This window comes from Scyliorhinus torazame, chromosome 14, assembly GCF_047496885.1.
Source record: "Scyliorhinus torazame isolate Kashiwa2021f chromosome 14, sScyTor2.1, whole genome shotgun sequence".
Taxonomy (NCBI): domain Eukaryota; kingdom Metazoa; phylum Chordata; class Chondrichthyes; order Carcharhiniformes; family Scyliorhinidae; genus Scyliorhinus; species Scyliorhinus torazame.
The window spans coordinates 59,106,016-59,126,895 of NC_092720.1; the positions used below are offsets into that span (position 1 = coordinate 59,106,016).

The window sequence follows — 20,880 nt, forward strand, 5'->3', positions numbered from 1 at the left end:
GAAAGGAAATGGTGTTTGCTTCAGATGATGGTTTTGAGCATACTTTTCTTCACAGTAAACTTTCAGATTAAAGTCTTTGGTTTGAAACCTGGTCTTCTTTATAGATTCATTCATTCAAGTTCTCTGTGGTATAGACATGCAGTACTCACAACTTTCCTGGAGAGGTGCTTTACTTCTCCAAACCTTGCTTTCAGACTGTGCTTTGCCTTCAGGCCTCTTTATGGTTTCCAGAAAACAATCCCCTCAGGCTTTCTGGAGATAGAAATAGTGCTCGTAGCAGCGTTCTGGTGAGAGTTAACTGGAACTTTACTCCATGCTGCCAGAATAAAAACTGAAACCTTGGGACTCTGAAAAGCATACCAGTGGAATAAGATCCAATCACCATCTGTTACTGGGCAGGACACAACCTTTCGGACTAATTCCTTGGCCACCAGCCAATCAATCTCTCACACTGATGCCCAAAGGTCTGCAGCTCCAGTTTAAACCAGCAAGTGATCTCTCCTTAAACTTCTGGAATATTCTGCTTTAATTGAGGAGAGGCTACGTGCCTTAAAGAGACATGTCCATTAATTATCCATGGATCAAAATAAGAACAGCAAAGTAAAAGAAAGGGGAAATAAAAGGAAATAAACAGGAAGGACCCGTACACTAGCAATTTGAACATGTCTGATGTGAATGAAATTGGTTGAATTCCAATAGCGTGAATTGGCAGCCCATTGCAGTTATTGGAATTAAAATCAAACACATTTCAAAACATGCCATTGAGTCACTAGGAATCCTTTTATATGCAACGAACATCGATAAATTCCATCCCAAATTCACCGATTTACCAAGAGTCAAAAAATCTTTAATACATTCATTTCAGTTACTGGTAAAAATTGGCAATGGTATCAGATCCTTTCTGCTACCAAGGCATAATCAAAATTAAGTCATGCCTCAATGCAATATGAATAGATTGAGATATTTCAAAACATGTCAATGGTTTCTGTCTTAAATAGAATACATAATAATAACTGCAGGTCCAGAATGAAACAGCATTTCCAATTCTATAACGGGGGTCTCACCAGTGCACATCAGGAAATAATAGTACCACCTATCCTGACCTTCCATCATGACTCAGCACCGAGAGTACATTTTGAAATATCAGCTGCAAGATTTAATAACTTTAATAGTGGGCAGAAACTTTCCGAAAAATATAGCCCAAAACTACTGTGTGTAAACTGTTTGATGGGAATATTTTAAACAACAGCTATTTAGTCTGCCATTAATTCACATAAAATGGGTTCACATCTCTCGTAAAATAGCAGGCCATGTAGTGTCTTAGGAAAAGGTTTAATGACCTTTCACGAATATTACCACCAGTCAAGTCATTTTTTTTTTTTTTAAAGTCTATCTAGCAACTATGAAACTTAATTATTTCAAATTGAAAGGTCGTATTTTGTCGGCACCTCCGTTCTATCAGAGCCATTTATCTGGCTTTATTGATAGAAGTTGCTCTATTTGCAAAGCTTTTCCCTCCAAACGCTCTTGCGAGGTTAAAGGATCCCAGCAGGAGTGTAATTCCAGCAGTGCTTTCTAAATCTTACCAAAAGTAAACAGAAGTATTGGGACCTATTTTTGACAGCGAACTAAACACCGAAGTGCACATTTTAGCCTTTCAATTCGTATCACAGTACTAGCAGCAGCTTCTATTTTCAAACTGGTTTGGACATTTTCACACCAGTTCCAGAAGAACCGCTCTGCAGAATTGTTGCCAAACATTTTCAGAAAGATTTCCCTGAATATTGTTGCAGGATTCTTTGCGCAGTAGCTTGTAGGCTTCCATCTACATATGCAAGGTTATCTTGTCCCTGGGTTGAAGCAGTGGGAATATCTTAAATGAAGTTCGGAAATAGATCATGAGAAAAAGAGCTCCCATTTTATTCTTGTCAACCATATGGTGGTTGCACAGTGGGCGAGAAATGTGTTTGGTAAGTTAAGGAATCGCAGAATATTTTCCCAGCTTAGTTTTGGGCTTCAGTTTTTCACACTGGTCATATTTTCCCTTTTGCAGTACTAAAGGAGGTTCTGAGCATTCATCAATCTTGTCCATATCTTGAGGTTTCATTTTTTGTGCTGCCTGTCAGGTGAGAAAAGTTGCTTCTATTAGAGCCAAGTACATTCGCTTCGAAATAATGGCCATGGTATGCGGTTGTTCAAGAAGGCACCTCACCAACAGCTTCGTAAGAGCAATTAGGGTGTTGTTTTCAAAATTAAATTTAATCTGTAAATATTTCACATTACAATGGTTTCCCTTTATTCATGAACACATCATTGTTATTTGTTGAAATTAGTTTAATCAGAGACCCAAATATGCTGCCTTGCCTCAAAGTTAGCATTCATTTATTATTATAGGGTTGGGAGGGACATTTCCTTTATTTAAAAAAAAATTAATTTAGAGTACCCAATTATTTTTTTCCCAATTAAGGGCCAATTTAGCGTGGCTAATCCATTTACCCTGCACATCTTTTTTGGGTTGTTTGGGTCAGACCTGCGCAGACACGGGGAGAATGTGCAAACTCCACACAGACAGCGACCCCGGGCCGGGATCGAACCCGGGTCCCCGGCTCTGTGAGGCAGCAGTGCTAACTACTGCATCACCATGCCGCCCCCGGACATTTCCTTTGTTGTGCAGGAAACAATGTTGTGATTCTTTATCACTCTTATCGAATTTTCATGAGGGTGTCCAGTGATGTAATTGTCACTCCATGGGACTTAGCTGAACTTGTAGACAAGGCTGGTCCTCCCTTCTATACATTGTAAAATAGGATTAGGTGGGCATGTCAGGGTCTTTCATGCATTGGCGCAGACCTGATGAGGCGAGTGGTCTGTTCTGCACGGTAGTATTCTGTTATTCTGTCACATTATCAGAGATCACTTTAAAAAAAAAATTTAGAGTACCAAATTAGATTTTTTTCAATTAAGGGCAATTTAGCATGGCCAATCATCCTACCCTGCACATCTTTTGGGTTCTGGGGGTGAGACCCACGCAAAGATGGGGTGATTGTGCAAACATCACATGGACTGTGACCCGGTGCCGGGATCGAACCTGGATCCCCGGCGCCTTAAGGCAGCAGTGCTAACCACTGCACCGCCGAGCCACCCTTCTGAGATCACTCTAAGTAGGGATTGAGTTGTAGGAGAACTCAAGACCCTGTAAGGATTCTGCCAGCCAACATCCAGAGTTGGACACATATTCAGGCAGTACCCTTCAGGCCGTCCATTTTCTGATCGTGACTGACTGTTCATACCACCATTCCCCTCACCGCACCCAGGGTGTCAAGGCCCTGCCTACTTCACTGCTACATGCCCCCAACCCAACCCTCTGTCCTCCCCTAGATCCATGTTCCACTCCAGAATGCCTCCGACCTCACTCCAGGCTCCCTTCCCATTAGCACCGATTCATCCTTGTTGCTCCCGAGTCTCCATGCAAGCTGAGAGGTCCATGTAAGATTGACACAAGATCCTACATGTTCTGATGAAAGGTCCACAATTTGAAAGATTAACCCAGGTTCTCTCATCTGGGGCAAAGGCAAGAATATGGGGTGCGATTTAATGGCCACGTTGCATCACCAAGTCAGGCGCGAGGCCTCTCACAGGATTTGTAACGCTAGAAACGCCTCGCAAGATTGAACGAAATCTCACGAGAGGCCACAATATGGATCTCTCCCTTGGTGAGCGAGATCCAATTTAACATATTTAAGTGAGCCATGAGGCTCATTCAGATATCCCTGCGTCGTATTGTCCCAAGTCCGGGAACCAACGGCCTCACCTGGGAAACCTTGCCAGAGAGCCTTTTAGCATTGGTTTCTACAAACATTGACCTGGCATAACGGCACCTGGAGGGGGCATCCCAGGCCATTGGAGAGCCCTGGGCAGTTGGGTTCTGGACAGGATGGTACCCTTGGACTCCCTGACAATCAGGACCTTTGCAGTGCCACCTGAGCACCCTGGCACTGCCAGGTGGCACTATCAAGCTGGCAAGAGCACTGCCCGTGCCAGGGCTTGGGCCCAGGGGTGCCTTGCCCTTAAGAGGTGGGGTGAGGAAGGGCTTGTGTAGCCTGTAAGAGCAGGTTGGGTGTGGTGGGAGTTTCTGGAGGCCGCGGTTGGGTGGCTGATGGGGTGGGGGGGGGGGGTCAAAAGATTGAGGCATAATTTTTAAGTGCCGCCCGATCCGCGAATACTCAGCTCACCAGGGGAGGAAATGACTAACGTGTGGACTCAGCGGGGTGTTCCTCACCGAGGCCAAAACAAAAGCAGCAATTGCCGTTAAATAACAGTGTCATTCTCCCACCCCACTAAACACGCCCAAAGCTCTGTTTCTGTCCCATTAAATTGCTCTCATGGTGTTAGATCACAGATGGCCAGCAATTCATTGAATGGCAGCAAACAGGCCCGAGGGATTAAATGTCCTTTGTTCCTGCGTTAATTTTCCAGAGAGATTAATTCATCCAGGTAAAGAAGCCTGGTAATGATCTTGGGCTACCTTGAAAAATATAGAGAATCTTTCTTGAAATATCCCACTGAAACACTGTACAGGTGCTTCGTTACGGTAAACTTATGCAAGGTTAAGAGAGGTCACCTATCAAAGTATCATTAGTAATATCATCTGCAACTTTGACTGCTGCACTATGCTCATTTCATGTAGGTGAAGGTTAGAAACTTTGTTTGGAATTGCACCCATGGAAAGGAGGAGTGAGTAATCTGAACACTCTGGACAAATGCAACATACAATTTTCACAGCACATCTTAAAGTTGGTGACAAAAACCCAGAAGCCTTCATAATAATAATGTGACACACTTTTGCTTCTGTTCTGTCACGGGAATAAAGCTACAGATGCTGCAAATTGCATGGCAGAGATTTTGAACACAAAAGGTAATAACATACATTTTGTTTTTACTTTTTCAAGCTGTTCCCAAAAAAAACTTTTCCAATACATCCTGCGGTGTGTACTTAACTTTTGAATAGAGCAGCTCATCTTTTGTTCTTTTCTAAAATAAACTATTTCTGCACATTTTTTTTTGAACATGTGGTGCATTTTCAAGAGTAAGAACAAGAATATTTATACAACAGCTCAGAGATCAAATCAGATGCCGAGGAAAAGTTTTGAGGAGGTGATTAAAGACGGATTCAAACAGGTAGGGTTTAAGGAGCTTTTAGAAGGTGAGGAGTGACATAGGAACACAGAGTTTAAGAACATCATTCCATAATCAGTGGTTAAGTGCTGAATGTGAAATACTATGTGGTACATTGCAAAGGAGGCCAGCTTTAGAAAAATGGATGACTCGGTAGATTGAACGCACTGAAAAAGCACAGTGTTGATAATAACGTTGACAGTAATCTCACAAAATTGAGCTGGGTGTCTTGATTATTGTTGCGAACAATGTATAATTTTTAAGTTGAACTTTTATATCAATGAATTTTTTTGTTAAGAAAGGCAAGATGGTTCCAATTTCATTTAGGTATTTTTATGGACCTAGGTGCCTGAAACCTGGGTGGATCTGGAGCTGAAAGGTTAGTCTTTTGGGTTTGTTTATGCATATATACATTTTAATGAAGTCTCTCTGAAATTAAAGAGATGATGTAAAAGTGATTTTGGAAATAGAAAAAACTAGGAAAAAACTGGGCTGTTGTCCAGTGACAATAGTCAAGCGACACAGAGGAAGACGGAAAGGTTCAGTGTGAAGGCAGAGATTTTCAGCTCTCGGAGATGAGAAACACAACAAGGCTACTGGGAGACTGAGGAAACTTGTGTTTGCTCTGAGCTTGAAGCAATAATGGTTTTTACGATTGCGGTTTTGATGTCTTGAAGAGAGATAAGGGGGGGCGATTCTCCCAAATGGAGCCCAAGTGTTCGCGCCGTCATGAACGCCGTCGCGTTTCATGACGGCGCTAACCGGGCCCGGGTGCGACCTATTCTGTCCCCCACAGGAGGCCAGCACGGTGCTGGAGCGGTTCACGCCGCTCCAGCCTCCTTTCCCGGTGCCAAATGGGCGCCGTGCCAAACCGCGCATGGGCAGTTGGACCACGCCAACCTGCGCATGCGCGGGGGACCTCTTTAGCGGGCCGGCCCCGACTCAACATGGCGTCGGTGTTCAGGGGCCGGCCGCGCAGGGAAGTAGGCCCGGTGAAGGAGTCACCCCTCCCCACCCCTCCCCACAGGCAGCCACCCGACCGTTCGCGCAGAGTTCCCGCCGGCAGCGACCAGGGGTGAACGGCGCCGGAGGGACTCTGTCGTATCCGCGCTGCTGCTCGGCCCATCCGTGCCAGAGAATCGGCGGCCCCACCGATTCCAGCGACCCGCGGCCGGCGCCAAACTCGCCGGTGCCAATTCTCCGCACCTTGGAGAATCGCGCGCTGCGTCGGGGCGTCATGGCGCGGTTGCCGCAATTCTCCGTCCCGGTGCGGGGCTCGGAGAATCGCCCCCAAGAATTGGGTGAAAAATATCAAATTAATCCTCAAGCATTCACTGAAGAAAATTGTTTGCACATGCCTTTGTGTAAGGAGCCTTTGCGTTAAGCTACTGGTAAATCTTCACTGGTTTGTGTGTCTATAAAGATATTGTTGGATAGAGGAATATTGGGAAATAGAATCATCTTCTTGTATTTGTATTGAGATCTTTCCAACTTTTTTGTTTGGGGATTATAATTTGTTTTATGGTTCAATAAATATTTTATTCTTTGTGTTCAAAGTTCATCAGTGGACTCCTGTGAATTTGTTCAGTGAATTTATTCAGTATCTTTCCTCCATGGTTTCTAAAAAGAAGTTAGGATCTATCAAGCCAGGTTTCAGTCTGGGTCTAACTTGTCCAGTATCATCGTCTGGGATCATAACACTATACTTGTGGAAAATGACCCCATGCCACTACACAGCACTCCCTGGTATCAAGAACAATGAAGAGTTTTTGGATTAATCCCAAGATGACAGTGCAAGTATATTATAGGAGGAGAAGCCATTCATAAATGGCAACCCACAATATTCTGAAAACCTGATGAACAGGCCCAAATTTTAAAAAGCTGTTATAGCCCTCAATAAAAGTTCGCAAATCAAAAAGAAAACAATTGAAAACAATCAATTTGATACATTTTTGCTACAATATCCAACATTTGATTTAATATTTTAAGTTAAAAATGAATGATGTATATGTATAATTAATCTCCTGTGGCATTATCATGGATGATAACCATGTGTAAGGCTTAAGAAGAAGCAAGATTGAAGGGCAGTGGATAATTTGAAGAGTGCGCAAGTCTAATTTTTATCCCCAAGTCTAATTTTTATCCCCATTTTAAAGTTATATATTGTGTCCACTGGGGGGGAATACGAAATTATAACCAAGAAAGTTTTAGGCATACAGTTTCCATTTTAAATATACATTTGGAAATTAATGAAAACTTTTTAATATGTTTGAGGGAAGCAAACTACCTCAACCCACAGTTATTGAGAAATATTTCCAGCAGTACATTAACAGTGCACATAGCTATTGGCATTAAAGCAAAAGATAACAAACAGCCCCTCGGAAGATCTCCTAACAGGGTCAATCAATTAAATTTAAAAAGTAATTGTGATAAGCTTGCCGGCGGGATACACGTTAGCCTGGTTTACAGTGAAAGTGATGAGCTTAAATCTCAGGCATTCTTAAATAGACAGGTGCTTGATGGCTGGCACAAACACGATGGGCCGAACGGCCTCTTTCTGGGCTGTAAAATTCTATGGGTGCAATATTCCCAAAATTGCCGTGTTGGATCAGACAGGCAAGGCAGTGTGAAACACGCCAGCTTCGCAGATGCCTATTCTCCCCCGATTACACAACACTCTGCAATATCAAAGTGCTTGCGAGATTCACACAGCCAGCTGAGGGGGAGGGTCCCACTCCCCACCATGGAGATCAGGACCCCCACCCATAGAGATCAGAACCCCCTTCCCCGCCACCCTTTGGAGATCCGGACCCTCCCCTGTGGAGATCGGGGCCACCCTGCAGTGACCAAGATCCCTCCACCATCAGTGTGACCTGCCTCCACTATCGCCCTCCTCCCCCCACACAAGCAGCAGGGTGAGCTGCCCGCACCCCCCACCACCACCCATAATTAGGCCACTATATCCCGCCCCTCCCCGGCACGGTCCCCAAAGCCCTCTCAACAAGTACCGCCCCCCCCCCCCCTGCACGAATGCAGGCACAAACCACCTCCCCCACCCACTGCAGGCACAAACCTCCCCCACCCCACCACACCCCACAAGGACTTCATGCCGCTGGGGTGATGGGGAGAAATCGTGGGCAGAAGCTATGGCAAGCCCAGTAATCATATTATAATACATAAAAATGTATGTAAATCAGAGCGGTACTACGGGTGCAGTGGTTAGCACTGCTGCGTCGCGGCGCTGAGGACCCGGGTTTGATCCCGGCCCTGGGTCACTGTCCATGGGGAGTTTAAACATTCTCCCCAAGTTTGCGTGGGTCTCACCCCCACAACCCAAAGATGTGCAGGGTAGGTGGATTGGCCACGCTAATTTGTCCCTTAATTGGAAAAAAAAGAATTAAATTCTTGAAAATAATTTCTGGAATTCTGAGATCTTGACAGCACACATCCCGTTTCTGGCCACTCCTGAGATTTAGTGACTATCATGGGATTTGCACCAGAGGCTAATGATTCTAAACATGGTACAATGGGTCTGATGGCCACCCAGATTAAGCAGAAAGTTAATATTTAACACAATATTTTAAGCGTGTTCAAAGGTTTTCCTCACAAACTAAGAAAATTAAATGCAAAGAATTTCTTCCATAGGTTTTACTTTCACTTCCAATTTAGCAGGTAGTTCAACCCACGTCGACAGAAACATTTTTATACAATTGAACACGTGAAGCTATCTCCGAATTTAAGCAGAGGGATTTAGTTGAAGCGAAAAAACTTATCAAAAATACATTTTTAGAGTGAAAAATAAATCCTTCCTGAAATATTTAATACTTCAAGTTAATGGGAGGCACATCTCCAGTGAAAAAATAAATAGTCCTAGAGGTTTACAGCATGGAAACAGGCCCTCGGCCCATCTTGTCCATGCCACCCCATTTTAATCACTAAGCTAGTCCCAATGGCCCACATTTGGCCCATAAAATTATCGTACAGTCCTGTTCTTCAAATTACCTTATATATAAATAGCAACTGGTCCATACAATGTAGAGTTAGGTTTAAACAGGGTACACTCGCTGGAGATCCAGAATATACCAAATATCAAATTGTAGTGGATAAAGGTTTACAATTCAGTCACACAACATTTTGGCTGTAATGTATGTTTACAGCATGTGTAATTATCAGTCTAAATATCACACTTAACTTGGCTGCTCTTTTGTAGATGCAAATGCAGTAAATTAGTTCTGAGGCGACATAATCACTGACTATATATAATAAAATACAAGATACAACAGAGGGTGTCAAAGATGTGCTAGCCCTTATCACTTGGGAACTGTCTGGCACACATACAGTTTGAGGTTATTATAATGCCAGAGTATTATTTTGCTAATACTCCACCTACTGGTGTTGGGAAATGAGTATTTCATCATTTTAGAAGGCGCAGATTCTTTTTAAAAGGTTGGGTTGGTCAAGAGAGAACATGTAACTAAATCCCCCGAGCAGCTACTGCTATCTTGACTGTATCACTGTCACAGACTGGTTTACTGATGCTAGACAGTTCAAAACTTTTGTGGTATGGGTCATAGTGCAAAAAGACAAATGTACGCTGTATAATTAAGAAGGGAGAAATCTCCCATCTCCAAAGAAGAATTAATCAAAATACCAAATTGAGGAAATTAGAAAACATTCTCTATAATGCGCCTGCCACATGGTACAGCGCACTGCTTGTCACATGCTTTGTTACTTAGATGATGATTCAGCTCTGCATCAATGACAAAGTACAGCAGTTTGTCAAGTGGGTGTGACAACGCTGGAACATGTGGCTGTACTCGAGAACAGTGTTGGAAGCTACCAAATGCACCAAGTTTGAACTAGTGGAAAGAACAAGGATCACCCACTCATGTACAACACATATATCATCAAATATTTAGAACAGCCATGAATTGTACATCCTCATTATCTCTAATCATTGTTAAAAACTAATTCCATGAATACATTTACCAAAACACACCATTCAGGAATTGTAAGCAATACTCACGTGTCAGACATAATGACGAACAGATTTTCAACCTAAATAATCAATTAGTCATTTTACACCCATGTTGAAATATTGAATTCATGGCTTCACTTGTGGCCATGAAGATTAAGCAGGGCATCTGCTGTTAAATTACATTATACCATGTGCTCCAGGGCTGGACATATCCCAGAACGAGATTACTGAATTACTGTCCAATTCAAAGCAGTTGAATGTTAATGACACATCAGGGGTCATGGAATATTAGGGGAACAGAACTGCAAAATATATAGAAGATTGTAACATTGAGATAAAGGCCAGTATCTAGCAGCATGGAGTCATTTATTTAGCTTGACTGGGTTACACCATCATTGAAGAATAGTATACATGGCAGCAATTTTCATAGGCACATTATTTTTTTTAAAAGTAAATAGTTTTGTTTGAAAGGAATGGGTGAATTTTTTTTAATTACTAATGGGTCAAAGCTATGCAGCTCAACATTTTGACAGAAAGTAGTTCCACAAGTAAACCCTTGTACACAACCCAATGACAGTCAGATGATGTATGATGTGTGAGGGTCTTCCAGCTGTTTACCACACTTTCGATTGGTAAATGGGAATTGGTAGGATGGGAATAGAGGGATATGGACCCAGGAAGTGTAGAAGATTGTAGTTTAGTCGGGCAGCAGGTCGGCAAGGGCTTGGAGGGCCGAAGGGCCTGTTCCTGTGCTGTACTTTTCTTTGTTCTTTGTTCTAGAAGTAGCTGTAATGGATGGACTTGTCATCCAAAAAAATCTTCTTTTAAAAAAAGACAATTTGAATACAAGCATGTGCAGGCCATCTGGCCCCTCAAGTCTGCCCCGCCATTTGATAACCCCAACCCTCTACTTTCCTATCAACTCCCTATACTCTTTGATTCCCTTGTCAGTCAAGAATCTATCCAACTCAGCCTTAAATATATTCAATGACCCTACCTCCACTGCTTTTGTTGGCCATGGCAGGCACATTGAGAATAATTTTAAATTTGGAAAACAATTGAGTCAAGCTGGAGGTTAAATTTATTTTAAAAATCTTGAACCAAAGATCTCTACCCAGAGGAGCACGCCGGTTCGCTCCTTCCTCCTGAGCTGAAGCTCATTGCGGAGCATTTCTGAATACGGGCCTAGGCATGTCAAGCAGACTGGTTTCCAGACAGGGAATCTGATTTTAGAGCCAAAGGTTCCCAGGTGAGCTTCTCTCCGCTGCTTCAAAACTCCACCCCAGTAAATATCAGAGCCAAAGTTACCCACGGGAGACATCATCTAAACATAGGGTTCCTTACAGGGCTCAAAACCAAAATAAAGCCAACATGATTAACTTTGTTGTAAGGTAGATATTTTTTGGGAATTTGGGAGTATCTTGAGGAATATCCCTTTGAGTTAGCTTTAACTTCATAGTAAATTGGATGTGTTTTGGAAAATACCAGTATCTTGTGGAATATTCCTTTGAGCTAACTTTTAAAAAAATGTCCATTTAATTCAGATAATGGCAAAAAGAAAAAGACGTTTCTATGTGTTATCCAGCAATTCTATCTGCAACAATGAATCTACTCTTTGGAAGGGCAATTGGGGATGGAGAATGAATGCTGGCCTGGCCAGTGAACCCCACATCCTTGGAATGAATAAATAAAAAAAAGCACTCCATGATTTTGGAGGGCATGGCCCAATTTATGAACATAATACTCAACAAATGGAAATGGAGTGTGGGGGAAGGGAGGCTCACTGGGCCTCCACTTATTTTGAAGATTATGCATATTACAAGCTCTGGGTCGCAGGCAGGTCCCATCTGAAAAAACGCAAATTAAGTGTAATATTGATATGAAATCCTCAACGAATCAAGTAGAAGGCAACATGATTTTCCAGAAATGCCACTCATGCAAGTCTGGAAATTATGTCCCACTGAAAAGGAAAATCTATGTTTATGGTTGCTAGGCAGAAGAAAATACAGAAATGGATTGCGAGTCTTGTAACTGAACAGAATGATTATTTTGTACTTGTGCAGGGTGACATGTTAGAAGGTGGCCAGATTAGTAACAAAAGATGAAAATTCTACAAGTCCCTGTATCAAGTCGCCACATTGTCTCATTAATCATACCAGCTACTGGAAGCTTTAGATAGAAAATAACTACTAAACTAGAAAGAGCCCTTCATGGCTGAGCCCACCTGCATCTATAAACTCTCTAGTCCTCATTTACACTGTTCTCCAGCTCTAAACACAAGTGCAGCCACCCACGCCTCCTACCTTTCCTTCACCTTACTATTGGTAGCTATGTCTTCTGTTAGTGCGTGTTCTCAGCTTTTGTATCTCCTGCCCGATAGAAGAGGTTGGAAGAGAGAATAATCGGCTGGGAGTTGTAGACAGAGTTAATGGATGGGAAGCGGTTTGCATGCCTTGGTGCTGCCAACAGGTGTTGGCACTCAGAAGCGCTACTCCACTGCAGAGGAAGCAGAGGATCAGCTCATCCCAACCCTGGTGCTGCTGGTGCCACCTAGGTACCCTAGTGCCAGCCTTGCACTGCCATGGTACCCAGGTGACACTGTCAACTGGCATGGGCACTGTGAGGGTGCCATCTGGATGCCAGCTGGGCATTGCCAAGGTGCTCAAGTGCCTTTGCCAGCTGGCAATTCGGGATGGGGTTGGGGGAGCCTCAGCGGGACCCATTTAAAAATGGCATCCCGAAATCTCACTACACTGAGGGGTTCCGGCAAGTGGACTCCTCAGTGTACAAAATGGGGCTATGTACGGCCTCGGACGTGCATTCCCCGCTGAGGCCACTTATACAACACGAATCGAGGGCGCCAGGAAAAACGCAGCTAAATGTGCTCACTATTGGGCTTTGTTCCCAATTAGTTCCCTGCCCAGCGGGCGTTTGGGGCCAGAGATAGCACTGAAGAGCCTGGCAGCTGGAACTGTTTTTAAGCGCTCCATTTACGACACACTCATTGCAACCACCAAGATGGCTCAGAGGAGACCTGTCCCTGTGATCGGCTGACAGCTTCACACTTCATCCAGGGTGGGTCGTAGACTCTAGCCTGCCCTCCTGAACAGCGCTGCCTGCTTCACCAGGAGATGTCAGCTGATGATCTGGAGGGGTGGGAGGTCCTCTGCCCCGAGAGGGACAGAGAACCATAGAGAGCTCCAAAGGCTATGGTGCAGGTGTCCTCTGGTTGGCATGAGCTGATCCCCTGCTTCCCCTGCAGTGGGGCAGTGCTTCTGAGTGCCAACACCTGGTGGGCCCCTGATTGAGCTTGGCCCTTGATGATGCAGCTGGGGAGGGCAGCACGGTGGCACAGTGGTCAGCACTGCTGCCTCACGGCGCTGAGGTACCAGGTTCGATCCTGGCCCCGGGTCACTGTCTGTGTGGTTTGCACATTCTCCCCGTGTCTGCGTGGGCCTCACCCCCACAACCCAAAGATGTGCAGCGTAGGTGGATTGGCCACGCTAAATTGCCCCTTAATGAGAAAAAATGAATTGGGTACTCTAACATTTTTTTAAAAGATGATGCAGCTGGGGTATGAGGGTGTCCAGAGGGGTGACAGAGGCTCTCTTAGCATTGAAAGGACACAGGCAGCACTGAAGAGAGTGAACAGCCAGGGATCTGTAAGTAGCACCAAAAGGGTGTATTTAAAAGATAGACTTCAGCAATGACGATCTGAGCCAGGCCACCCCGATCCCGAAGGGGACACTCCGAGTCGACGGACTTGGCACCAAGTCACTCCCCGCTACTGCCCCGGCCCAGGCAGCCACTGCCCAGCAAGCCCGACAATATTGTAGGGTTTCCAGTGTTTTATTAGCCTCCGGCTCCCCCTGCCATGGCGCCCAGGCCCTGCTTGTAAACTAATTCGCACCCGCTTCTGGCTAAGAGGGGTGGAGCATCACAGAAGAGTGGAGCATGCTGTGTCCAAGCTGCTAATGATATTGAAATCCATGCAAATGGCAGTTTTCCATGGATCTGCCAGCGCGGGGCGTAAACATCGATACTGCCGCCAGTGAGGGACTGAAGCATGGTGTTGGAATCAGCACTGGGTGCACACCTTGATTTTAGATTACCCATGATTCCATGCCCGATTGCAATTTGCGTTTCCGGAAGCGGAGCATTCACCCCCTCTTCTTTGATTAGAATTCATAACAAATACAGCTTTTTCTCAAAGCTCACCAGGCACATGTATAATTCATGGCATTTTTCCCAAAGCTTCAAAGATCTCTTACTTTGTGGTATTATGCCAACAAAAACTTCCATTTATATACGGCCGTAAAATATCTCTGAATTTAAATGTGCAGGAGCATGGGGGTTTGGGAGTGGGTGTGGATTAAAACCAGGGAAACGAATAGTGCGTCAGCAAACTGGTTGCAATTTCCATCAACTCCCACATTTAACTGCAGCTAATCAGACTGCATGCAAACAGCACTCCCGAGAGAGGTGGGCTGTCAATTTCAACATGTTAAATCACTTATTTACAGTAATAGTAGAGGGGCAATTCTAATTTAACTGTGGGTCAATGGGTTTCCCAGGGCTTCCTCCAAGTTACATAAGAACAGAAGAACTAGGAGCAGGAGTAGGCCATCTGGCCCCTCGAGCCTGCTCCGCCATTCAATGAGATCATGGTTGATCTTTTTTGGACTGAGCTCCACTTTCCAGCCCGAACAGCATAACCCTGAATCCCTTTATTTTTCAAAAAACTATCTATCTTTATCTTAAAAACATTTAATGAAGGAGCCTCAACTGCTTCACTGGGCAAGGAATTCCATAGATTCACAACCCTTTGGGTGAAGAAGTTCCTTGCTAAGCTCAGTCTTAAATCTACTTCCTCTTATTTTGAGGCTATGCCCCCTAGTTCTGCTTTCACCCGCCAAAACGGAACACAATACTCCAGGTGCGGCCTCACTAACACCTTATACAATTGCAGCAGAACCTCCCTAGTCTTAAACTCCATCCCTCTAGCAATGAAGGACAAATTCCATTTGCCTTCTTAATCACCTGTTGCACCTGTAAACCAACTTTTTGCGACTCATGCACGAGCACACCCAGGTCTCTCTGCACAGCAGCATGTTTTAATATTTTATCATTTAAATAATAATCCCTTTTGCTGTTATTCGTACCAAAATGGATAACCTCACATTTGTCAACATTGTATTCCATCTGCCAGACCTAGCCCATTCACTTAGCCTATCCAAATCCCTCAGCAGACTTCCAGTATCCTCTGCACTTTTTGCTTTACCACTTACCTTAGTGTTGTCTGCAAACTTGGACGCATTGCCCTTGGTCCCCAACTCCAAATCATCAATGTAAATTGTGAACAATTGTGGGCCCAACACTGATCCCTGAGGGACACCACTAGCTACTGATTGCCAACCAGAGACACACCCATTAATCCCCACTCTTTGCTTTCTATTAATTAACCAATCCTCTATCCATGCTACTACTTTCCCCTTAATGCCATGCATCTTTATCTTATGCAGCAACCTTTTGTGTGGCACCTTGTCAAAAGCTATCTGGAAATCCAGATATACCACATCCATTGGCTCCCCATTATCTACCGCACTGGTAATATCTTCAAAAGATTCCACTAAATTAGTTAGGCACGACCTGCCCTTTATGAACCCAAGCTGCGTCTGCCCAATGGGACAATTTCCATCCAGATGCCTCGCTATTTCTTCCTTGATGATAGATTCCAGCATCTTCCCTACTACCGAAGTTAAGCTAACTGGCCTATAATTACCCGCTTTCTGCCTACCTCCTTTTTTAAACAGTGGTGTCACGTTTGTTAATTTCCAATCCGTCGGGACAACCCTAGAGTCTAGTGAATTTTGGTAAATTATCACTAGTGCATTTGCAATTTCCCTAACCATCTCTTTTAGCACTCTGGGATGCATTCCATCAGGGCCAGGAGACTTGTCTACCTTTAGCCCCATTAGCTTTCCCATCACTACCTCCTTAGTGATAACAATCCTCTCAAGGTCCTCACCTGTCATAGCCTCATTTCCATCAGTCACTGGCATGTTATTGGTGTATTCCACTGTGAAGACCAACCCAAAAAACCTGTTCAGTTCCTCAGCCAATTCCTCATCTCCCATTATCTCCCTTCTCATCCTCTAAAGGACCAATATTTACCTTAGCCACTCTTTTTTGTTTTATATATTTGTAGAAACTTTTACTATCTGTTTTTATATTCTGAGCAAGTTTACTCTCATAATCTATCTTACTCTTCTTTATAGCTTTTTTGGTAGCTTTCTGTTGCCCCCTAAAGATTTCCCAGTCCTCTCGTCTCCCACTAATCTTTGCCACTTTGTATGCTTTTTCCTTCAATTTGATACTCTCCCTTATTTCCTTAGATATCCACGGTCGATTTTCCCTCTTTCTACCGTCCTTCCTTGTCTGTCTGTAGTAACATGTCATCTACATACTGGACCAGACAATCGGGGCGGGAAAATTTTGCTAATCCATTTGCCAGCTGTCGGTGAAAAATGGAGGGGGAGTTCTGGAAGCCTTGTGGAAGGCACGTCCACGTGTATTGTTGTCCTTGGAATGTAAAGGCGAATTTGTACTGGCACGCTTTAACCAATGGAATGGACCAGAAGCTATTACTAATGTCCAAAACCAAAATTTATTTTGACTGGAGTCCCTGTTTGAGCATGGTCTCGGGACTCCTGGCTACGGTGGGGGCTGCTGCTGGGGTTACTTTGTTCAGTTCCCGGTAATCAATGGTCAGTCGTCATGATCCACGGTCGATTTTCCCTCTTTCTACCGTCCTTCGTTTTTGTTGGTTCTCCACTGTTCCTCAACTGTTTCACCATAAAGTCTTTGCTCCCAGGCTACCTTAGCTAGCTCTTCTCTCATCCCATTGTAATCTCCTTTGTTTAAGCACAAAACACTAGTGTTTAATTTCACCTTCTCACCCTCCATCTGTATTTTAAATTCCACCATATTATGATCGCTCCTTCCGAGAGGATCCCTAACTATGAGATCATTAATCAATCCTGTCTCATTACACAAGACCAGATCTAGGACCGCTTGTTCCCTCATAGGTTCCATTACATACTGTTCTAGAAAACTTTTGCGGATACATTCTATAAACTCCTCCTCATGGCTGCTTTGACCGACCTGGTTAAACCAATTGACATGTAGATTAAAATCTCCAATGATAACTGCTGTACCATTTCTACATGCATCAGTTATTTCTTTGTTTATTGCCTGCCCTACCATAATGTTACTATTTGGTGGCCTATAGATTACTCCTATCAGTGACTTTTTCGCCTTACTATTCCTGATTTCCACCCAAATGGATTCAACCTTACCCTCCATAGCACCGACGTCATCCTTAACCCTAGCACCAGGGAGGCAACAGAAACGCCCGTCTATTCCCCTTACAATTGAATCCCCTATAACTATTGCACTGTCACACTTATCACCCCTCCCCTCTGCAGCAGAACCAACCGTGGTGCCACAAGTTTAACTGTTGCTGTTTTCCCCTGAGAGGCCATTCCCCTCAACAGTATCCAAAGCCGCATATCTGTTCTGCAGTGGAATGGCCACAGGAGATTCCTGCACTACCTGCCTCGCTCTCTTGCTCGGTCTGGTGGTCACCCATTCCCTTCCTGCCTGCGGAACCTGAGCCTGCGGTGTGACCACCTCTCTATATGTGCTGTCCACGCTGCTCTCCGACTCGCGGATGCTCCACAGTGTCTCCAGCCGCCGCTCCAGCTCTGAAACTCGAGCTTCCAGGAGCTGTAACTGGAGACACTTCCTGCACACATGCTGACCCCGGGGACTGGAACTGTCCCCAGCCTGCCACATGGAGCAAGAAGAGCAGACCACGCCTTGGAACTGTCCTGTCATTAATTTTTCCTTTAAATTAAACCTTTAGAATTAAACTTAAGATGTTTTTGTGTCAGATTAAATCCAATCTCCGTGTACTATTTAATTAGCTTTATCCCCGAGTGTTTATTTTGCTTGATCTTACAACAAATTAAGTAGTTATTTCATTGAAATTAAAAAAGTTATTTAATTAAAAATTTTAAAGTTATTTAAATCAACTTAAAAATAGTAATTTAAATCAACCCAAAATAGTTATTTCAGTGAAATTTAAAATTTAAGAAATAGTAATTCAAATCAATTTAAAAATAATAATCTTGGTCAAATTTTTAAAAATAGTAATTCAAATCAACTTGAAAATAGTAATTTGAATCAAACTAAAACTAGTAACTCCACAAATATTCAAATTTAGCCCAGTCTGCCTTTCAGGCAATCAGGTCACAGTCGCTTGTAGCGTCATTTTACCGGGTTTTTTTTTTTCAATTTTGCAGCCGGAAGGTAAGTGAAGGCCTTGAGCCTGGCGCTGCCTTTATCCTCTCCCCTGCAGCAGTGTTCCGCGCAAGTCCGCTCCTCTCTGCTCCCGGAAGGTAAGTGAAGGCCTTGAGCCTGGCGCTGCCTTTATCCTCTCCCCTGCAGCAGTGTTCCGCGCAAGTCCGCTCCTCTCTGCTCCCGGAAGGTAAGTGAAGGCCTCGGGCTTGGCGCTGTCCCGCGCAGGTCCGCTCCTCTCTGCTCCCGGAAGGTAAATTGCAGGTTAAAGAAGGCAAGAACGGGCAGCACAGTGGCGGAGTGGTTAGCAATGCTGTCCAACGACGGCGCCAAGGTCCCAGGTTTGATCCCGGCCCTGGGACACTGTCCGTGTGGAGTTTGAACATTCTCCCCCACAACCCAAAGATGTGCAGGGTAGTGGGATTGGCCACGCTAAATTGCCCCTTAATTGGAAAAAATTGAATTGGGCACTCTAAATTTATTTTTAAAAAGAAGGCAAGAACACTGAGGAAATTTGGAAGTTTGTACATCTGATCTCCACAAATTGGAGATGTGATCTAGCAGATCAGCATGGCTACTACTTATGCTGTTTCCAAAAAAAAACAAGAGGACCCACAGGAGCAAGGGCTGTGGCCAGGGCACCAGCAGGGTCAGCAGTAACAACCTGTTCCTCACAGACTGCACTTTCCCAGGAGAGAGGGGGACAGTAGAGAGCTGCAGCTCACAGGAGACCATACCTGCAACACCTTGTAACAGTAGATAACATGCTTCCTCCACATGTCAAACACCAGTGTCTTCTGAGGCTCAGGTGTCATGCAAAATGGTGGCAAAGGTTGCAGCCTGCTGGAACCAGACCTGCGGCCCAGTGGACCTGGAGGCCACATTTTACCACGGGTGTCAGTCACTATCACCCTCAACCTCTTGCAGTTCACATCATTCCAGGGCTCTGCCAGAAACAAATTGCAGGATCTCACAGTTGGTAGCAGACAAATGCAGAAGATGGATGACTTATGGTTTCTTTTCCAGGGCAGGCAATTCTGTCAACCTTGCCACTAATCATGCCAATCGGAATGAGTGGGCACTTGGGTTTGTGACTCTCGTTGGCTTTTCTCAGGTGAAGAGCATCGACTGTAAGGCATGTGACGATTAAGGCACCCAATCATTCAGGAGTCTTCACCAACTTCAAGAACTTCCACTTCACTCCATCAAGGTGAAGCTGGTGTGCAGCCAGAAGATTTTTTATGTAGGCGTGTGCTACCATGTTGTTTTTACCCTTGAGTAGGGCATCTTCCCTAATCTCTGTGCAACATAAAGCAAACTTACTGACTTCGCACAAGCTTAAAGCACGGCTGATCACAGCCGCGGGCAACCTAACCAATCAGGCCCAAGAACAACAAGCCAAATAGCAACCAGACTGTCATTGAGCAAACCATCAGTATGCTGAAGATGTGACAGGGGCCTGGATTGACCTGGAGCAGTCCTTCAGTATGCACCAACCGGAATCTCTAAAATGGCTGTAGGGTATTGCACCCTGCAGAACACTATACAGCAATGAGACTGGGACCTGCAAGAGAAACAACGAGCAGAGTACAGAGCTCATTCCGGCATTTCCCAGGAGCAAGAGCGACTGTGGTGCCACAAAAACACCAGAAGTGGCACATGTTGTTGCCAGGATGCACTCATTATTGCGAGGTTCAGTTTGGTTCCACCAACCCATCCATCTGACAATCTCCTGTAAAAGGCACTCCCTCTCCCCTCCCCAACACTCCATTTCTCTAACATAAAGCATGTAAAACACCCAATTTTCAATCTACTATTTATTCATCACAAAAGAAAAAAAAAAATCAGGGGCGAAATTCTCCCGAAACGGCGCGATGTCCGCCGACTGGTGCCAATCAGACGGGCATCGCGCCGCCCCAAAGGTGCGGAATGCTCCGCATCTTTGGGGGCCGAGCCCCAACATTGAGGGGCTAGGCCGACGCCGGAGGAATTTCCGCCCCGCCAGCTGGCGGAAATGGCCTTTGTTGCCCCGCCAGCTGGCGCGGAAATGACATCTCGGGGCGGCGCATGCGCGGGAGCGTCAGCGGCCGCTGAGTTTCCCACGCATGCGCAGTGGAGGGAGTCTCTTCCGCCTCCGCTATGGTGGAGACCGTGGCGGAGGCGGAAGGGAAAGAGTGCCCCCACGGCACAGGCCCGCCCGCGGATCGGTGGGCCCCGATCGCGGGCCAGGCCACCGTGGGGGCATCCCCCGGGGCCAGATCGCCCCGCTCCCACCCCCCAGGACCCCGGAGCCCGCCCACGCCGCCTTGTCCCGCCGTTCAAAAGGTGGTTTAATCCGCGCCGGCGGGACAGGCAATTTATCGGTG

General features: G+C 45.0%; 1 protein-coding gene across 2 annotated transcripts in view; it reads right to left on the bottom strand.

The window, feature by feature from the left end:
- The window catches only part of clcn2c (chloride channel 2c), an 870,815-nt gene that overhangs the window by 611,972 nt on the left and 237,963 nt on the right, over positions 1-20,880 (bottom strand). The gene's annotated exons all lie outside the window — the stretch shown is intronic.